The sequence below is a fragment of the Fundulus heteroclitus genome, chromosome 11 (assembly GCF_011125445.2).
Source record: "Fundulus heteroclitus isolate FHET01 chromosome 11, MU-UCD_Fhet_4.1, whole genome shotgun sequence".
Lineage (NCBI taxonomy): Eukaryota > Metazoa > Chordata > Actinopteri > Cyprinodontiformes > Fundulidae > Fundulus > Fundulus heteroclitus.
The window spans coordinates 9,834,663-9,851,485 of NC_046371.1; the positions used below are offsets into that span (position 1 = coordinate 9,834,663).

The following is a 16,823-nucleotide window of genomic DNA, read 5'->3' on the forward strand; positions in this document are numbered from 1 at the left end:
AAATCAACTGCTGCTTATGAGCCCACTGCACAACGCCACAACATAGCCATGTGTCAATTAAGCCATTTGAATCACTCGTGTTGGACATTACAGGACTGCAGTGGGAAACCTCTGGTCCATCCACGTTGGCAACTAGAACTTTGCAAATGTCTTTGCTCGGTGATGGCAGTTTCAAAAAGACGTGTAGCTTCTCAGCTAGCTCTGTGCGTGCATGAGTGTGTGTGTGTGGTGTGTGTGCGTACGTATGTGGCTGACCGCTGAACCCAGTGGTTACAAAGGACCTTCGATAGCTCAGTTGGTAGAGCGGAGGACTGTAGAGAGGAATGCTGGACATCCTTAGGTCGCTGGTTCAACTCCGGCTCGAAGGAGAACCTTTTATCTGACTTTTAACAACAAGTCACGCCTGGAGAGTATCTTTTTTTTGTACTCTTTAGAGAAGCATTGACCCCAGTCTTTAAAGATCTTTCCCAAACCCTTTCAACCCCTCATCAAAGGTCAACGTTTTACACAAACGTCAAGAGGATTCTGCTTGTCTTTTCCTAATATCTGCAAAACACCCACCTTTGTTCCTTTCTAACTTTGCATTGTGGAAAGTCAAACACCACGGCTTCAGCATGCCTCAAAACACATTATTTAGCCATCAACCCGCTGATTCTTTCTTGTTGCTACATCGACCCCAGTTAAACTCATTCTTACACAAGGCCTTCATAAGGACACGTATCAAACTTCTTTCTTAAAGTAACATCACAAAGCCTACCGGAAAAGGATGGCACGTCTTCTACAGTGCTTAGAGAAAACGCATGCTGTGTCATCCATGCTTCAGCTCCTTTCCTTCTTCAGCACACCTGACTCAAGTGACAGCATCTCCATGCAGCCTTTGCAAAGTTTCGCCCCCCCCAACGCACGTTTCACCCTTGGCAAACACCCGTGTCAGAGAAGAAGAAGCTCCAAAATACCAAAGGACACCAGCCCCGGAGGATTGGAAATGGATGCTACAGCTGTAGAGCCTGGGAGCCAATATCATGCTCGTGTGTTTGTTCTTTAAGAAGGTCCAGGATTGTAACCACCTAATTAGAGTAGATCAGGAGGGACAGGCTTCCACAGCTAGCATAAGAGTCAGTAGCCGTGATCGTATAGTGGTTAGTACTCTGCGTTGTGGTCGCAGCAACCCCGGTTCGAATCCGGGTCACGGCACATCCATGCAAGGAACATCTGCGGAGGTCTGTTACACAGCCAAAGCTGGCCAGTGCAGCAACAGATGTTTCTTCTGTGTTGTTTAGAGAAGCATTGAGCCCAATTTTTAGAGCTCTTTCCCCAACCCCATTCAAATCAACTGCTGCTTATGAGCCCACTGCACAACGCCACAACATAGCCATGTGTCAATTAAGCCATTTGAATCACTCGTGTTGGACATTACAGGACTGCAGTGGGAAACCTCTGGTCCATCCACGTTGGCAACTAGAACTTTGCAAATGTCTTTGCTCGGTGATGGCAGTTTCAAAAAGACGTGTAGCTTCTCAGCTAGCTCTGTGCGTGCATGAGTGTGTGTGTGTGTGTGTGTGTGCGTACGTATGTGGCTGACCGCTGAACCCAGTGGTTACAAAGGACCTTCGATAGCTCAGTTGGTAGAGCGGAGGACTGTAGAGAGGAATGCTGGACATCCTTAGGTCGCTGGTTCAACTCCGGCTCGAAGGAGAACCTTTTATCTGACTTTTAACAACAAGTCACGCCTGGAGAGTATCTTTTTTTTGTACTCTTTAGAGAAGCATTGACCCCAGTCTTTAAAGATCTTTCCCAAACCCTTTCAACCCCTCATCAAAGGTCAACGTTTTACACAAACGTCAAGAGGATTCTGCTTGTCTTTTCCTAATATCTGCAAAACACCCACCTTTGTTCCTTTCTAACTTTGCATTGTGGAAAGTCAAACACCACGGCTTCAGCATGCCTCAAAACACATTATTTAGCCATCAACCCGCTGATTCTTTCTTGTTGCTACATCGACCCCAGTTAAACTCATTCTTACACAAGGCCTTCATAAGGACACGTATCAAACTTCTTTCTTAAAGTAACATCACAAAGCCTACCGGAAAAGGATGGCACGTCTTCTACAGTGCTTAGAGAAAACGCATGCTGTGTCATCCATGCTTCAGCTCCTTTCCTTCTTCAGCACACCTGACTCAAGTGACAGCATCTCCATGCAGCCTTTGCAAAGTTTCGCCCCCCCAACGCACGTTTCACCCTTGGCAAACACCCGTGTCAGAGAAGAAGAAACTCCAAAATACCAAAGGACACCAGCCCCGGAGGATTGGAAATGGATGCTACAGCTGTAGAGCCTGGGAGCCAATATCATGCTCGTGTGTTTGTTCTTTAAGAAGGTCCAGGATTGTAACCACCTAATTAGAGTAGATCAGGAGGGACAGGCTTCCACAGCTAGCATAAGAGTCAGTAGCCGTGATCGTATAGTGGTTAGTACTCTGCGTTGTGGTCGCAGCAACCCCGGTTCGAATCCGGGTCACGGCACATCCATGCAAGGAACATCTGCGGAGGTCTGTTACACAGCCAAAGCTGGCCAGTGCAGCAACAGATGTTTCTTCTGTGTTGTTTAGAGAAGCATTGAGCCCAATTTTTAGAGCTCTTTCCCCAACCCCATTCAAATCAACTGCTGCTTATGAGCCCACTGCACAACGCCACAACATAGCCATGTGTCAATTAAGCCATTTGAATCACTCGTGTTGGACATTACAGGACTGCAGTGGGAAACCTCTGGTCCATCCACGTTGGCAACTAGAACTTTGCAAATGTCTTTGCTCGGTGATGGCAGTTTCAAAAAGACGTGTAGCTTCTCAGCTAGCTCTGTGCGTGCATGAGTGTGTGTGTGTGTGTGTGTGTGCGTACGTATGTGGCTGACCGCTGAACCCAGTGGTTACAAAGGACCTTCGATAGCTCAGTTGGTAGAGCGGAGGACTGTAGAGAGGAATGCTGGACATCCTTAGGTCGCTGGTTCAACTCCGGCTCGAAGGAGAACCTTTTATCTGACTTTTAACAACAAGTCACGCCTGGAGAGTATCTTTTTTTTGTACTCTTTAGAGAAGCATTGACCCCAGTCTTTAAAGATCTTTCCCAAACCCTTTCAACCCCTCATCAAAGGTCAACGTTTTACACAAACGTCAAGAGGATTCTGCTTGTCTTTTCCTAATATCTGCAAAACACCCACCTTTGTTCCTTTCTAACTTTGCATTGTGGAAAGTCAAACACCACGGCTTCAGCATGCCTCAAAACACATTATTTAGCCATCAACCCGCTGATTCTTTCTTGTTGCTACATCGACCCCAGTTAAACTCATTCTTACACAAGGCCTTCATAAGGACACGTATCAAACTTCTTTCTTAAAGTAACATCACAAAGCCTACCGGAAAAGGATGGCACGTCTTCTACAGTGCTTAGAGAAAACGCATGCTGTGTCATCCATGCTTCAGCTCCTTTCCTTCTTCAGCACACCTGACTCAAGTGACAGCATCTCCATGCAGCCTTTGCAAAGTTTCGCCCCCCCCAACGCACGTTTCACCCTTGGCAAACACCCGTGTCAGAGAAGAAGAAACTCCAAAATACCAAAGGACACCAGCCCCGGAGGATTGGAAATGGATGCTACAGCTGTAGAGCCTGGGAGCCAATATCATGCTCGTGTGTTTGTTCTTTAAGAAGGTCCAGGATTGTAACCACCTAATTAGAGTAGATCAGGAGGGACAGGCTTCCACAGCTAGCATAAGAGTCAGTAGCCGTGATCGTATAGTGGTTAGTACTCTGCGTTGTGGTCGCAGCAACCCCGGTTCGAATCCGGGTCACGGCACATCCATGCAAGGAACATCTGCGGAGGTCTGTTACACAGCCAAAGCTGGCCAGTGCAGCAACAGATGTTTCTTCTGTGTTGTTTAGAGAAGCATTGAGCCCAATTTTTAGAGCTCTTTCCCCAACCCCATTCAAATCAACTGCTGCTTATGAGCCCACTGCACAACGCCACAACATAGCCATGTGTCAATTAAGCCATTTGAATCACTCGTGTTGGACATTACAGGACTGCAGTGGGAAACCTCTGGTCCATCCACGTTGGCAACTAGAACTTTGCAAATGTCTTTGCTCGGTGATGGCAGTTTCAAAAAGACGTGTAGCTTCTCAGCTAGCTCTGTGCGTGCATGAGTGTGTGTGTGTGTGTGTGTGTGTGCGTACGTATGTGGCTGACCGCTGAACCCAGTGGTTACAAAGGACCTTCGATAGCTCAGTTGGTAGAGCGGAGGACTGTAGAGAGGAATGCTGGACATCCTTAGGTCGCTGGTTCAACTCCGGCTCGAAGGAGAACCTTTTATCTGACTTTTAACAACAAGTCACGCCTGGAGAGTATCTTTTTTTTGTACTCTTTAGAGAAGCATTGACCCCAGTCTTTAAAGATCTTTCCCAAACCCTTTCAACCCCTCATCAAAGGTCAACGTTTTACACAAACGTCAAGAGGATTCTGCTTGTCTTTTCCTAATATCTGCAAAACACCCACCTTTGTTCCTTTCTAACTTTGCATTGTGGAAAGTCAAACACCACGGCTTCAGCATGCCTCAAAACACATTATTTAGCCATCAACCCGCTGATTCTTTCTTGTTGCTACATCGACCCCAGTTAAACTCATTCTTACACAAGGCCTTCATAAGGACACGTATCAAACTTCTTTCTTAAAGTAACATCACAAAGCCTACCGGAAAAGGATGGCACGTCTTCTACAGTGCTTAGAGAAAACGCATGCTGTGTCATCCATGCTTCAGCTCCTTTCCTTCTTCAGCACACCTGACTCAAGTGACAGCATCTCCATGCAGCCTTTGCAAAGTTTCGCCCCCCCAACGCACGTTTCACCCTTGGCAAACACCCGTGTCAGAGAAGAAGAAAGCTCCAAAATACCAAAGGACACCAGCCCCGGAGGATTGGAAATGGATGCTACAGCTGTAGAGCCTGGGAGCCAATATCATGCTCGTGTGTTTGTTCTTTAAGAAGGTCCAGGATTGTAACCACCTAATTAGAGTAGATCAGGAGGGACAGGCTTCCACAGCTAGCATAAGAGTCAGTAGCCGTGATCGTATAGTGGTTAGTACTCTGCGTTGTGGTCGCAGCAACCCCGGTTCGAATCCGGGTCACGGCACATCCATGCAAGGAACATCTGCGGAGGTCTGTTACACAGCCAAAGCTGGCCAGTGCAGCAACAGATGTTTCTTCTGTGTTGTTTAGAGAAGCATTGAGCCCAATTTTTAGAGCTCTTTCCCCAACCCCATTCAAATCAACTGCTGCTTATGAGCCCACTGCACAACGCCACAACATAGCCATGTGTCAATTAAGCCATTTGAATCACTCGTGTTGGACATTACAGGACTGCAGTGGGAAACCTCTGGTCCATCCACGTTGGCAACTAGAACTTTGCAAATGTCTTTGCTCGGTGATGGCAGTTTCAAAAAGACGTGTAGCTTCTCAGCTAGCTCTGTGCGTGCATGAGTGTGTGTGTGTGTGTGTGTGTGCGTACGTATGTGGCTGACCGCTGAACCCAGTGGTTACAAAGGACCTTCGATAGCTCAGTTGGTAGAGCGGAGGACTGTAGAGAGGAATGCTGGACATCCTTAGGTCGCTGGTTCAACTCCGGCTCGAAGGAGAACCTTTTATCTGACTTTTAACAACAAGTCACGCCTGGAGAGTATCTTTTTTTTGTACTCTTTAGAGAAGCATTGACCCCAGTCTTTAAAGATCTTTCCCAAACCCTTTCAACCCCTCATCAAAGGTCAACGTTTTACACAAACGTCAAGAGGATTCTGCTTGTCTTTTCCTAATATCTGCAAAACACCCACCTTTGTTCCTTTCTAACTTTGCATTGTGGAAAGTCAAACACCACGGCTTCAGCATGCCTCAAAACACATTATTTAGCCATCAACCCTGCTGATTCTTTCTTGTTGCTACATCGACCCCAGTTAAACTCATTCTTACACAAGGCCTTCATAAGGACACGTATCAAACTTCTTTCTTAAAGTAACATCACAAAGCCTACCGGAAAAGGATGGCACGTCTTCTACAGTGCTTAGAGAAAACGCATGCTGTGTCATCCATGCTTCAGCTCCTTTCCTTCTTCAGCACACCTGACTCAAGTGACAGCATCTCCATGCAGCCTTTGCAAAGTTTCGCCCCCCCCAACGCACGTTTCACCCTTGGCAAACACCCGTGTCAGAGAAGAAGAAAGCTCCAAAATACCAAAGGACACCAGCCCCGGAGGATTGGAAATGGATGCTACAGCTGTAGAGCCTGGGAGCCAATATCATGCTCGTGTGTTTGTTCTTTAAGAAGGTCCAGGATTGTAACCACCTAATTAGAGTAGATCAGGAGGGACAGGCTTCCACAGCTAGCATAAGAGTCAGTAGCCGTGATCGTATAGTGGTTAGTACTCTGCGTTGTGGTCGCAGCAACCCCGGTTCGAATCCGGGTCACGGCACATCCATGCAAGGAACATCTGCGGAGGTCTGTTACACAGCCAAAGCTGGCCAGTGCAGCAACAGATGTTTCTTCTGTGTTGTTTAGAGAAGCATTGAGCCCAATTTTTAGAGCTCTTTCCCCAACCCCATTCAAATCAACTGCTGCTTATGAGCCCACTGCACAACGCCACAACATAGCCATGTGTCAATTAAGCCATTTGAATCACTCGTGTTGGACATTACAGGACTGCAGTGGGAAACCTCTGGTCCATCCACGTTGGCAACTAGAACTTTGCAAATGTCTTTGCTCGGTGATGGCAGTTTCAAAAAGACGTGTAGCTTCTCAGCTAGCTCTGTGCGTGCATGAGTGTGTGTGTGTGTGTGTGTGTGCGTACGTATGTGGCTGACCGCTGAACCCAGTGGTTACAAAGGACCTTCGATAGCTCAGTTGGTAGAGCGGAGGACTGTAGAGAGGAATGCTGGACATCCTTAGGTCGCTGGTTCAACTCCGGCTCGAAGGAGAACCTTTTATCTGACTTTTAACAACAAGTCACGCCTGGAGAGTATCTTTTTTTTGTACTCTTTAGAGAAGCATTGACCCCAGTCTTTAAAGATCTTTCCCAAACCCTTTCAACCCCTCATCAAAGGTCAACGTTTTACACAAACGTCAAGAGGATTCTGCTTGTCTTTTCCTAATATCTGCAAAACACCCACCTTTGTTCCTTTCTAACTTTGCATTGTGGAAAGTCAAACACCACGGCTTCAGCATGCCTCAAAACACATTATTTAGCCATCAACCCTGCTGATTCTTTCTTGTTGCTACATCGACCCCAGTTAAACTCATTCTTACACAAGGCCTTCATAAGGACACGTATCAAACTTCTTTCTTAAAGTAACATCACAAAGCCTACCGGAAAAGGATGGCACGTCTTCTACAGTGCTTAGAGAAAACGCATGCTGTGTCATCCATGCTTCAGCTCCTTTCCTTCTTCAGCACACCTGACTCAAGTGACAGCATCTCCATGCAGCCTTTGCAAAGTTTCGCCCCCCCAACGCACGTTTCACCCTTGGCAAACACCCGTGTCAGAGAAGAAGAAACTCCAAAATACCAAAGGACACCAGCCCCGGAGGATTGGAAATGGATGCTACAGCTGTAGAGCCTGGGAGCCAATATCATGCTCGTGTGTTTGTTCTTTAAGAAGGTCCAGGATTGTAACCACCTAATTAGAGTAGATCAGGAGGGACAGGCTTCCACAGCTAGCATAAGAGTCAGTAGCCGTGATCGTATAGTGGTTAGTACTCTGCGTTGTGGTCGCAGCAACCCCGGTTCGAATCCGGGTCACGGCACATCCATGCAAGGAACATCTGCGGAGGTCTGTTACACAGCCAAAGCTGGCCAGTGCAGCAACAGATGTTTCTTCTGTGTTGTTTAGAGAAGCATTGAGCCCAATTTTTAGAGCTCTTTCCCCAACCCCATTCAAATCAACTGCTGCTTATGAGCCCACTGCACAACGCCACAACATAGCCATGTGTCAATTAAGCCATTTGAATCACTCGTGTTGGACATTACAGGACTGCAGTGGGAAACCTCTGGTCCATCCACGTTGGCAACTAGAACTTTGCAAATGTCTTTGCTCGGTGATGGCAGTTTCAAAAAGACGTGTAGCTTCTCAGCTAGCTCTGTGCGTGCATGAGTGTGTGTGTGTGTGTGTGTGTGCGTACGTATGTGGCTGACCGCTGAACCCAGTGGTTACAAAGGACCTTCGATAGCTCAGTTGGTAGAGCGGAGGACTGTAGAGAGGAATGCTGGACATCCTTAGGTCGCTGGTTCAACTCCGGCTCGAAGGAGAACCTTTTATCTGACTTTTAACAACAAGTCACGCCTGGAGAGTATCTTTTTTTTGTACTCTTTAGAGAAGCATTGACCCCAGTCTTTAAAGATCTTTCCCAAACCCTTTCAACCCCTCATCAAAGGTCAACGTTTTACACAAACGTCAAGAGGATTCTGCTTGTCTTTTCCTAATATCTGCAAAACACCCACCTTTGTTCCTTTCTAACTTTGCATTGTGGAAAGTCAAACACCACGGCTTCAGCATGCCTCAAAACACATTATTTAGCCATCAACCCTGCTGATTCTTTCTTGTTGCTACATCGACCCCAGTTAAACTCATTCTTACACAAGGCCTTCATAAGGACACGTATCAAACTTCTTTCTTAAAGTAACATCACAAAGCCTACCGGAAAAGGATGGCACGTCTTCTACAGTGCTTAGAGAAAACGCATGCTGTGTCATCCATGCTTCAGCTCCTTTCCTTCTTCAGCACACCTGACTCAAGTGACAGCATCTCCATGCAGCCTTTGCAAAGTTTCGCCCCCCCAACGCACGTTTCACCCTTGGCAAACACCCGTGTCAGAGAAGAAGAAAGCTCCAAAATACCAAAGGACACCAGCCCCGGAGGATTGGAAATGGATGCTACAGCTGTAGAGCCTGGGAGCCAATATCATGCTCGTGTGTTTGTTCTTTAAGAAGGTCCAGGATTGTAACCACCTAATTAGAGTAGATCAGGAGGGACAGGCTTCCACAGCTAGCATAAGAGTCAGTAGCCGTGATCGTATAGTGGTTAGTACTCTGCGTTGTGGTCGCAGCAACCCCGGTTCGAATCCGGGTCACGGCACATCCATGCAAGGAACATCTGCGGAGGTCTGTTACACAGCCAAAGCTGGCCAGTGCAGCAACAGATGTTTCTTCTGTGTTGTTTAGAGAAGCATTGAGCCCAATTTTTAGAGCTCTTTCCCCAACCCCATTCAAATCAACTGCTGCTTATGAGCCCACTGCACAACGCCACAACATAGCCATGTGTCAATTAAGCCATTTGAATCACTCGTGTTGGACATTACAGGACTGCAGTGGGAAACCTCTGGTCCATCCACGTTGGCAACTAGAACTTTGCAAATGTCTTTGCTCGGTGATGGCAGTTTCAAAAAGACGTGTAGCTTCTCAGCTAGCTCTGTGCGTGCATGAGTGTGTGTGTGTGCGTGTGTGTGCGTACGTATGTGGCTGACCGCTGAACCCAGTGGTTACAAAGGACCTTCGATAGCTCAGTTGGTAGAGCGGAGGACTGTAGAGAGGAATGCTGGACATCCTTAGGTCGCTGGTTCAACTCCGGCTCGAAGGAGAACCTTTTATCTGACTTTTAACAACAAGTCACGCCTGGAGAGTATCTTTTTTTTGTACTCTTTAGAGAAGCATTGACCCCAGTCTTTAAAGATCTTTCCCAAACCCTTTCAACCCCTCATCAAAGGTCAACGTTTTACACAAACGTCAAGAGGATTCTGCTTGTCTTTTCCTAATATCTGCAAAACACCCACCTTTGTTCCTTTCTAACTTTGCATTGTGGAAAGTCAAACACCACGGCTTCAGCATGCCTCAAAACACATTATTTAGCCATCAACCCTGCTGATTCTTTCTTGTTGCTACATCGACCCCAGTTAAACTCATTCTTACACAAGGCCTTCATAAGGACACGTATCAAACTTCTTTCTTAAAGTAACATCACAAAGCCTACCGGAAAAGGATGGCACGTCTTCTACAGTGCTTAGAGAAAACGCATGCTGTGTCATCCATGCTTCAGCTCCTTTCCTTCTTCAGCACACCTGACTCAAGTGACAGCATCTCCATGCAGCCTTTGCAAAGTTTCGCCCCCCCAACGCACGTTTCACCCTTGGCAAACACCCGTGTCAGAGAAGAAGAAAGCTCCAAAATACCAAAGGACACCAGCCCCGGAGGATTGGAAATGGATGCTACAGCTGTAGAGCCTGGGAGCCAATATCATGCTCGTGTGTTTGTTCTTTAAGAAGGTCCAGGATTGTAACCACCTAATTAGAGTAGATCAGGAGGGACAGGCTTCCACAGCTAGCATAAGAGTCAGTAGCCGTGATCGTATAGTGGTTAGTACTCTGCGTTGTGGTCGCAGCAACCCCGGTTCGAATCCGGGTCACGGCACATCCATGCAAGGAACATCTGCGGAGGTCTGTTACACAGCCAAAGCTGGCCAGTGCAGCAACAGATGTTTCTTCTGTGTTGTTTAGAGAAGCATTGAGCCCAATTTTTAGAGCTCTTTCCCCAACCCCATTCAAATCAACTGCTGCTTATGAGCCCACTGCACAACGCCACAACATAGCCATGTGTCAATTAAGCCATTTGAATCACTCGTGTTGGACATTACAGGACTGCAGTGGGAAACCTCTGGTCCATCCACGTTGGCAACTAGAACTTTGCAAATGTCTTTGCTCGGTGATGGCAGTTTCAAAAAGACGTGTAGCTTCTCAGCTAGCTCTGTGCGTGCATGAGTGTGTGTGTGTGTGTGTGTGTGCGTACGTATGTGGCTGACCGCTGAACCCAGTGGTTACAAAGGACCTTCGATAGCTCAGTTGGTAGAGCGGAGGACTGTAGAGAGGAATGCTGGACATCCTTAGGTCGCTGGTTCAACTCCGGCTCGAAGGAGAACCTTTTATCTGACTTTTAACAACAAGTCACGCCTGGAGAGTATCTTTTTTTTGTACTCTTTAGAGAAGCATTGACCCCAGTCTTTAAAGATCTTTCCCAAACCCTTTCAACCCCTCATCAAAGGTCAACGTTTTACACAAACGTCAAGAGGATTCTGCTTGTCTTTTCCTAATATCTGCAAAACACCCACCTTTGTTCCTTTCTAACTTTGCATTGTGGAAAGTCAAACACCACGGCTTCAGCATGCCTCAAAACACATTATTTAGCCATCAACCCGCTGATTCTTTCTTGTTGCTACATCGACCCCAGTTAAACTCATTCTTACACAAGGCCTTCATAAGGACACGTATCAAACTTCTTTCTTAAAGTAACATCACAAAGCCTACCGGAAAAGGATGGCACGTCTTCTACAGTGCTTAGAGAAAACGCATGCTGTGTCATCCATGCTTCAGCTCCTTTCCTTCTTCAGCACACCTGACTCAAGTGACAGCATCTCCATGCAGCCTTTGCAAAGTTTCGCCCCCCCAACGCACGTTTCACCCTTGGCAAACACCCGTGTCAGAGAAGAAGAAACTCCAAAATACCAAAGGACACCAGCCCCGGAGGATTGGAAATGGATGCTACAGCTGTAGAGCCTGGGAGCCAATATCATGCTCGTGTGTTTGTTCTTTAAGAAGGTCCAGGATTGTAACCACCTAATTAGAGTAGATCAGGAGGGACAGGCTTCCACAGCTAGCATAAGAGTCAGTAGCCGTGATCGTATAGTGGTTAGTACTCTGCGTTGTGGTCGCAGCAACCCCGGTTCGAATCCGGGTCACGGCACATCCATGCAAGGAACATCTGCGGAGGTCTGTTACACAGCCAAAGCTGGCCAGTGCAGCAACAGATGTTTCTTCTGTGTTGTTTAGAGAAGCATTGAGCCCAATTTTTAGAGCTCTTTCCCCAACCCCATTCAAATCAACTGCTGCTTATGAGCCCACTGCACAACGCCACAACATAGCCATGTGTCAATTAAGCCATTTGAATCACTCGTGTTGGACATTACAGGACTGCAGTGGGAAACCTCTGGTCCATCCACGTTGGCAACTAGAACTTTGCAAATGTCTTTGCTCGGTGATGGCAGTTTCAAAAAGACGTGTAGCTTCTCAGCTAGCTCTGTGCGTGCATGAGTGTGTGTGTGTGGTGTGTGTGCGTACGTATGTGGCTGACCGCTGAACCCAGTGGTTACAAAGGACCTTCGATAGCTCAGTTGGTAGAGCGGAGGACTGTAGAGAGGAATGCTGGACATCCTTAGGTCGCTGGTTCAACTCCGGCTCGAAGGAGAACCTTTTATCTGACTTTTAACAACAAGTCACGCCTGGAGAGTATCTTTTTTTTGTACTCTTTAGAGAAGCATTGACCCCAGTCTTTAAAGATCTTTCCCAAACCCTTTCAACCCCTCATCAAAGGTCAACGTTTTACACAAACGTCAAGAGGATTCTGCTTGTCTTTTCCTAATATCTGCAAAACACCCACCTTTGTTCCTTTCTAACTTTGCATTGTGGAAAGTCAAACACCACGGCTTCAGCATGCCTCAAAACACATTATTTAGCCATCAACCCTGCTGATTCTTTCTTGTTGCTACATCGACCCCAGTTAAACTCATTCTTACACAAGGCCTTCATAAGGACACGTATCAAACTTCTTTCTTAAAGTAACATCACAAAGCCTACCGGAAAAGGATGGCACGTCTTCTACAGTGCTTAGAGAAAACGCATGCTGTGTCATCCATGCTTCAGCTCCTTTCCTTCTTCAGCACACCTGACTCAAGTGACAGCATCTCCATGCAGCCTTTGCAAAGTTTCGCCCCCCCAACGCACGTTTCACCCTTGGCAAACACCCGTGTCAGAGAAGAAGAAACTCCAAAATACCAAAGGACACCAGCCCCGGAGGATTGGAAATGGATGCTACAGCTGTAGAGCCTGGGAGCCAATATCATGCTCGTGTGTTTGTTCTTTAAGAAGGTCCAGGATTGTAACCACCTAATTAGAGTAGATCAGGAGGGACAGGCTTCCACAGCTAGCATAAGAGTCAGTAGCCGTGATCGTATAGTGGTTAGTACTCTGCGTTGTGGTCGCAGCAACCCCGGTTCGAATCCGGGTCACGGCACATCCATGCAAGGAACATCTGCGGAGGTCTGTTACACAGCCAAAGCTGGCCAGTGCAGCAACAGATGTTTCTTCTGTGTTGTTTAGAGAAGCATTGAGCCCAATTTTTAGAGCTCTTTCCCCAACCCCATTCAAATCAACTGCTGCTTATGAGCCCACTGCACAACGCCACAACATAGCCATGTGTCAATTAAGCCATTTGAATCACTCGTGTTGGACATTACAGGACTGCAGTGGGAAACCTCTGGTCCATCCACGTTGGCAACTAGAACTTTGCAAATGTCTTTGCTCGGTGATGGCAGTTTCAAAAAGACGTGTAGCTTCTCAGCTAGCTCTGTGCGTGCATGAGTGTGTGTGTGTGTGTGTGTGTGCGTACGTATGTGGCTGACCGCTGAACCCAGTGGTTACAAAGGACCTTCGATAGCTCAGTTGGTAGAGCGGAGGACTGTAGAGAGGAATGCTGGACATCCTTAGGTCGCTGGTTCAACTCCGGCTCGAAGGAGAACCTTTTATCTGACTTTTAACAACAAGTCACGCCTGGAGAGTATCTTTTTTTTGTACTCTTTAGAGAAGCATTGACCCCAGTCTTTAAAGATCTTTCCCAAACCCTTTCAACCCCTCATCAAAGGTCAACGTTTTACACAAACGTCAAGAGGATTCTGCTTGTCTTTTCCTAATATCTGCAAAACACCCACCTTTGTTCCTTTCTAACTTTGCATTGTGGAAAGTCAAACACCACGGCTTCAGCATGCCTCAAAACACATTATTTAGCCATCAACCTGCTGATTCTTTCTTGTTGCTACATCGACCCCAGTTAAACTCATTCTTACACAAGGCCTTCATAAGGACACGTATCAAACTTCTTTCTTAAAGTAACATCACAAAGCCTACCGGAAAAGGATGGCACGTCTTCTACAGTGCTTAGAGAAAACGCATGCTGTGTCATCCATGCTTCAGCTCCTTTCCTTCTTCAGCACACCTGACTCAAGTGACAGCATCTCCATGCAGCCTTTGCAAAGTTTCGCCCCCCCCAACGCACGTTTCACCCTTGGCAAACACCCGTGTCAGAGAAGAAGAAAGCTCCAAAATACCAAAGGACACCAGCCCCGGAGGATTGGAAATGGATGCTACAGCTGTAGAGCCTGGGAGCCAATATCATGCTCGTGTGTTTGTTCTTTAAGAAGGTCCAGGATTGTAACCACCTAATTAGAGTAGATCAGGAGGGACAGGCTTCCACAGCTAGCATAAGAGTCAGTAGCCGTGATCGTATAGTGGTTAGTACTCTGCGTTGTGGTCGCAGCAACCCCGGTTCGAATCCGGGTCACGGCACATCCATGCAAGGAACATCTGCGGAGGTCTGTTACACAGCCAAAGCTGGCCAGTGCAGCAACAGATGTTTCTTCTGTGTTGTTTAGAGAAGCATTGAGCCCAATTTTTAGAGCTCTTTCCCCAACCCCATTCAAATCAACTGCTGCTTATGAGCCCACTGCACAACGCCACAACATAGCCATGTGTCAATTAAGCCATTTGAATCACTCGTGTTGGACATTACAGGACTGCAGTGGGAAACCTCTGGTCCATCCACGTTGGCAACTAGAACTTTGCAAATGTCTTTGCTCGGTGATGGCAGTTTCAAAAAGACGTGTAGCTTCTCAGCTAGCTCTGTGCGTGCATGAGTGTGTGTGTGTGTGTGTGTGTGCGTACGTATGTGGCTGACCGCTGAACCCAGTGGTTACAAAGGACCTTCGATAGCTCAGTTGGTAGAGCGGAGGACTGTAGAGAGGAATGCTGGACATCCTTAGGTCGCTGGTTCAACTCCGGCTCGAAGGAGAACCTTTTATCTGACTTTTAACAACAAGTCACGCCTGGAGAGTATCTTTTTTTTGTACTCTTTAGAGAAGCATTGACCCCAGTCTTTAAAGATCTTTCCCAAACCCTTTCAACCCCTCATCAAAGGTCAACGTTTTACACAAACGTCAAGAGGATTCTGCTTGTCTTTTCCTAATATCTGCAAAACACCCACCTTTGTTCCTTTCTAACTTTGCATTGTGGAAAGTCAAACACCACGGCTTCAGCATGCCTCAAAACACATTATTTAGCCATCAACCCTGCTGATTCTTTCTTGTTGCTACATCGACCCCAGTTAAACTCATTCTTACACAAGGCCTTCATAAGGACACGTATCAAACTTCTTTCTTAAAGTAACATCACAAAGCCTACCGGAAAAGGATGGCACGTCTTCTACAGTGCTTAGAGAAAACGCATGCTGTGTCATCCATGCTTCAGCTCCTTTCCTTCTTCAGCACACCTGACTCAAGTGACAGCATCTCCATGCAGCCTTTGCAAAGTTTCGCCCCCCCAACGCACGTTTCACCCTTGGCAAACACCCGTGTCAGAGAAGAAGAAACTCCAAAATACCAAAGGACACCAGCCCCGGAGGATTGGAAATGGATGCTACAGCTGTAGAGCCTGGGAGCCAATATCATGCTCGTGTGTTTGTTCTTTAAGAAGGTCCAGGATTGTAACCACCTAATTAGAGTAGATCAGGAGGGACAGGCTTCCACAGCTAGCATAAGAGTCAGTAGCCGTGATCGTATAGTGGTTAGTACTCTGCGTTGTGGTCGCAGCAACCCCGGTTCGAATCCGGGTCACGGCACATCCATGCAAGGAACATCTGCGGAGGTCTGTTACACAGCCAAAGCTGGCCAGTGCAGCAACAGATGTTTCTTCTGTGTTGTTTAGAGAAGCATTGAGCCCAATTTTTAGAGCTCTTTCCCCAACCCCATTCAAATCAACTGCTGCTTATGAGCCCACTGCACAACGCCACAACATAGCCATGTGTCAATTAAGCCATTTGAATCACTCGTGTTGGACATTACAGGACTGCAGTGGGAAACCTCTGGTCCATCCACGTTGGCAACTAGAACTTTGCAAATGTCTTTGCTCGGTGATGGCAGTTTCAAAAAGACGTGTAGCTTCTCAGCTAGCTCTGTGCGTGCATGAGTGTGTGTGTGTGCGTGTGTGTGCGTACGTATGTGGCTGACCGCTGAACCCAGTGGTTACAAAGGACCTTCGATAGCTCAGTTGGTAGAGCGGAGGACTGTAGAGAGGAATGCTGGACATCCTTAGGTCGCTGGTTCAACTCCGGCTCGAAGGAGAACCTTTTATCTGACTTTTAACAACAAGTCACGCCTGGAGAGTATCTTTTTTTTGTACTCTTTAGAGAAGCATTGACTCCAGTCTTTAAAGATCTTTCCCAAACCCTTTCAACCCCTCATCAAAGGTCAACGTTTTACACAAACGTCAAGAGGATTCTGCTTGTCTTTTCCTAATATCTGCAAAACACCCACCTTTGTTCCTTTCATAACTTTGCATTGTGGAAAGTCAAACACCACGGCTTCAGCATGCCTCAAAACACATTATTTAGCCATCAACCCTGCTGATTCTTTCTTGTTGCTACATCGACCCCAGTTAAACTCATTCTTACACAAGGCCTTCATAAGGACACGTATCAAACTTCTTTCTTAAAGTAACATCACAAAGCCTACCGGAAAAGGATGGCACGTCTTCTACAGTGCTTAGAGAAAACGCATGCTGTGTCATCCATGCTTCAGCTCCTTTCCTTCTTCAGCACACCTGACTCAAGTGACAGCATCTCCATGCAGCCTTTGCAAAGTTTCGCCC

The 16,823-nt window shown here is 46.9% G+C and overlaps 25 non-coding genes across 25 annotated transcripts; all 25 read left to right on the forward strand.

Annotated features, from left to right (window-relative positions):
- The first annotated feature begins 280 nt into the window (after positions 1-280).
- trnay-gua lies at positions 281-368 on the forward strand. Its single transcript is given in 2 exon segments — positions 281-317; positions 333-368. It is a non-coding gene; the product is annotated as a tRNA-Tyr (tRNA).
- Positions 369-1,122: 754 nt separating this feature from the next.
- Positions 1,123-1,194, forward strand: trnah-gug. The gene has a single exon. It is a non-coding gene; the product is annotated as a tRNA-His (tRNA).
- A 413-nt stretch (positions 1,195-1,607) lies between these two features.
- trnay-gua lies at positions 1,608-1,695 on the forward strand. The gene is given in 2 exon segments: positions 1,608-1,644; positions 1,660-1,695. It is a non-coding gene; the product is annotated as a tRNA-Tyr (tRNA).
- A 753-nt stretch (positions 1,696-2,448) lies between these two features.
- On the forward strand, positions 2,449-2,520 carry trnah-gug. The gene has a single exon. It is a non-coding gene; the product is annotated as a tRNA-His (tRNA).
- A 413-nt stretch (positions 2,521-2,933) lies between these two features.
- trnay-gua lies at positions 2,934-3,021 on the forward strand. The gene is given in 2 exon segments: positions 2,934-2,970; positions 2,986-3,021. It is a non-coding gene; the product is annotated as a tRNA-Tyr (tRNA).
- Positions 3,022-3,775: 754 nt separating this feature from the next.
- Positions 3,776-3,847, forward strand: trnah-gug. The gene has a single exon. It is a non-coding gene; the product is annotated as a tRNA-His (tRNA).
- A 415-nt stretch (positions 3,848-4,262) lies between these two features.
- Positions 4,263-4,350, forward strand: trnay-gua. Its single transcript is given in 2 exon segments — positions 4,263-4,299; positions 4,315-4,350. It is a non-coding gene; the product is annotated as a tRNA-Tyr (tRNA).
- Positions 4,351-5,104: 754 nt separating this feature from the next.
- On the forward strand, positions 5,105-5,176 carry trnah-gug. Its single transcript has one exon. It is a non-coding gene; the product is annotated as a tRNA-His (tRNA).
- Positions 5,177-5,589: 413 nt separating this feature from the next.
- trnay-gua lies at positions 5,590-5,677 on the forward strand. Its single transcript is given in 2 exon segments — positions 5,590-5,626; positions 5,642-5,677. It is a non-coding gene; the product is annotated as a tRNA-Tyr (tRNA).
- A 756-nt stretch (positions 5,678-6,433) lies between these two features.
- trnah-gug lies at positions 6,434-6,505 on the forward strand. Its single transcript has one exon. It is a non-coding gene; the product is annotated as a tRNA-His (tRNA).
- Positions 6,506-6,918: 413 nt separating this feature from the next.
- trnay-gua lies at positions 6,919-7,006 on the forward strand. Its single transcript is given in 2 exon segments — positions 6,919-6,955; positions 6,971-7,006. It is a non-coding gene; the product is annotated as a tRNA-Tyr (tRNA).
- A 754-nt stretch (positions 7,007-7,760) lies between these two features.
- Positions 7,761-7,832, forward strand: trnah-gug. Its single transcript has one exon. It is a non-coding gene; the product is annotated as a tRNA-His (tRNA).
- A 413-nt stretch (positions 7,833-8,245) lies between these two features.
- trnay-gua lies at positions 8,246-8,333 on the forward strand. Its single transcript is given in 2 exon segments — positions 8,246-8,282; positions 8,298-8,333. It is a non-coding gene; the product is annotated as a tRNA-Tyr (tRNA).
- Positions 8,334-9,088: 755 nt separating this feature from the next.
- On the forward strand, positions 9,089-9,160 carry trnah-gug. Its single transcript has one exon. It is a non-coding gene; the product is annotated as a tRNA-His (tRNA).
- A 413-nt stretch (positions 9,161-9,573) lies between these two features.
- Positions 9,574-9,661, forward strand: trnay-gua. Its single transcript is given in 2 exon segments — positions 9,574-9,610; positions 9,626-9,661. It is a non-coding gene; the product is annotated as a tRNA-Tyr (tRNA).
- A 755-nt stretch (positions 9,662-10,416) lies between these two features.
- On the forward strand, positions 10,417-10,488 carry trnah-gug. The gene has a single exon. It is a non-coding gene; the product is annotated as a tRNA-His (tRNA).
- Positions 10,489-10,901: 413 nt separating this feature from the next.
- On the forward strand, positions 10,902-10,989 carry trnay-gua. Its single transcript is given in 2 exon segments — positions 10,902-10,938; positions 10,954-10,989. It is a non-coding gene; the product is annotated as a tRNA-Tyr (tRNA).
- A 753-nt stretch (positions 10,990-11,742) lies between these two features.
- On the forward strand, positions 11,743-11,814 carry trnah-gug. Its single transcript has one exon. It is a non-coding gene; the product is annotated as a tRNA-His (tRNA).
- Positions 11,815-12,226: 412 nt separating this feature from the next.
- trnay-gua lies at positions 12,227-12,314 on the forward strand. The gene is given in 2 exon segments: positions 12,227-12,263; positions 12,279-12,314. It is a non-coding gene; the product is annotated as a tRNA-Tyr (tRNA).
- A 754-nt stretch (positions 12,315-13,068) lies between these two features.
- trnah-gug lies at positions 13,069-13,140 on the forward strand. Its single transcript has one exon. It is a non-coding gene; the product is annotated as a tRNA-His (tRNA).
- Positions 13,141-13,553: 413 nt separating this feature from the next.
- trnay-gua lies at positions 13,554-13,641 on the forward strand. Its single transcript is given in 2 exon segments — positions 13,554-13,590; positions 13,606-13,641. It is a non-coding gene; the product is annotated as a tRNA-Tyr (tRNA).
- Positions 13,642-14,396: 755 nt separating this feature from the next.
- Positions 14,397-14,468, forward strand: trnah-gug. The gene has a single exon. It is a non-coding gene; the product is annotated as a tRNA-His (tRNA).
- Positions 14,469-14,881: 413 nt separating this feature from the next.
- On the forward strand, positions 14,882-14,969 carry trnay-gua. Its single transcript is given in 2 exon segments — positions 14,882-14,918; positions 14,934-14,969. It is a non-coding gene; the product is annotated as a tRNA-Tyr (tRNA).
- Positions 14,970-15,723: 754 nt separating this feature from the next.
- trnah-gug lies at positions 15,724-15,795 on the forward strand. Its single transcript has one exon. It is a non-coding gene; the product is annotated as a tRNA-His (tRNA).
- Positions 15,796-16,208: 413 nt separating this feature from the next.
- Positions 16,209-16,296, forward strand: trnay-gua. The gene is given in 2 exon segments: positions 16,209-16,245; positions 16,261-16,296. It is a non-coding gene; the product is annotated as a tRNA-Tyr (tRNA).
- The last annotated feature ends 527 nt before the right edge of the window (positions 16,297-16,823 follow it).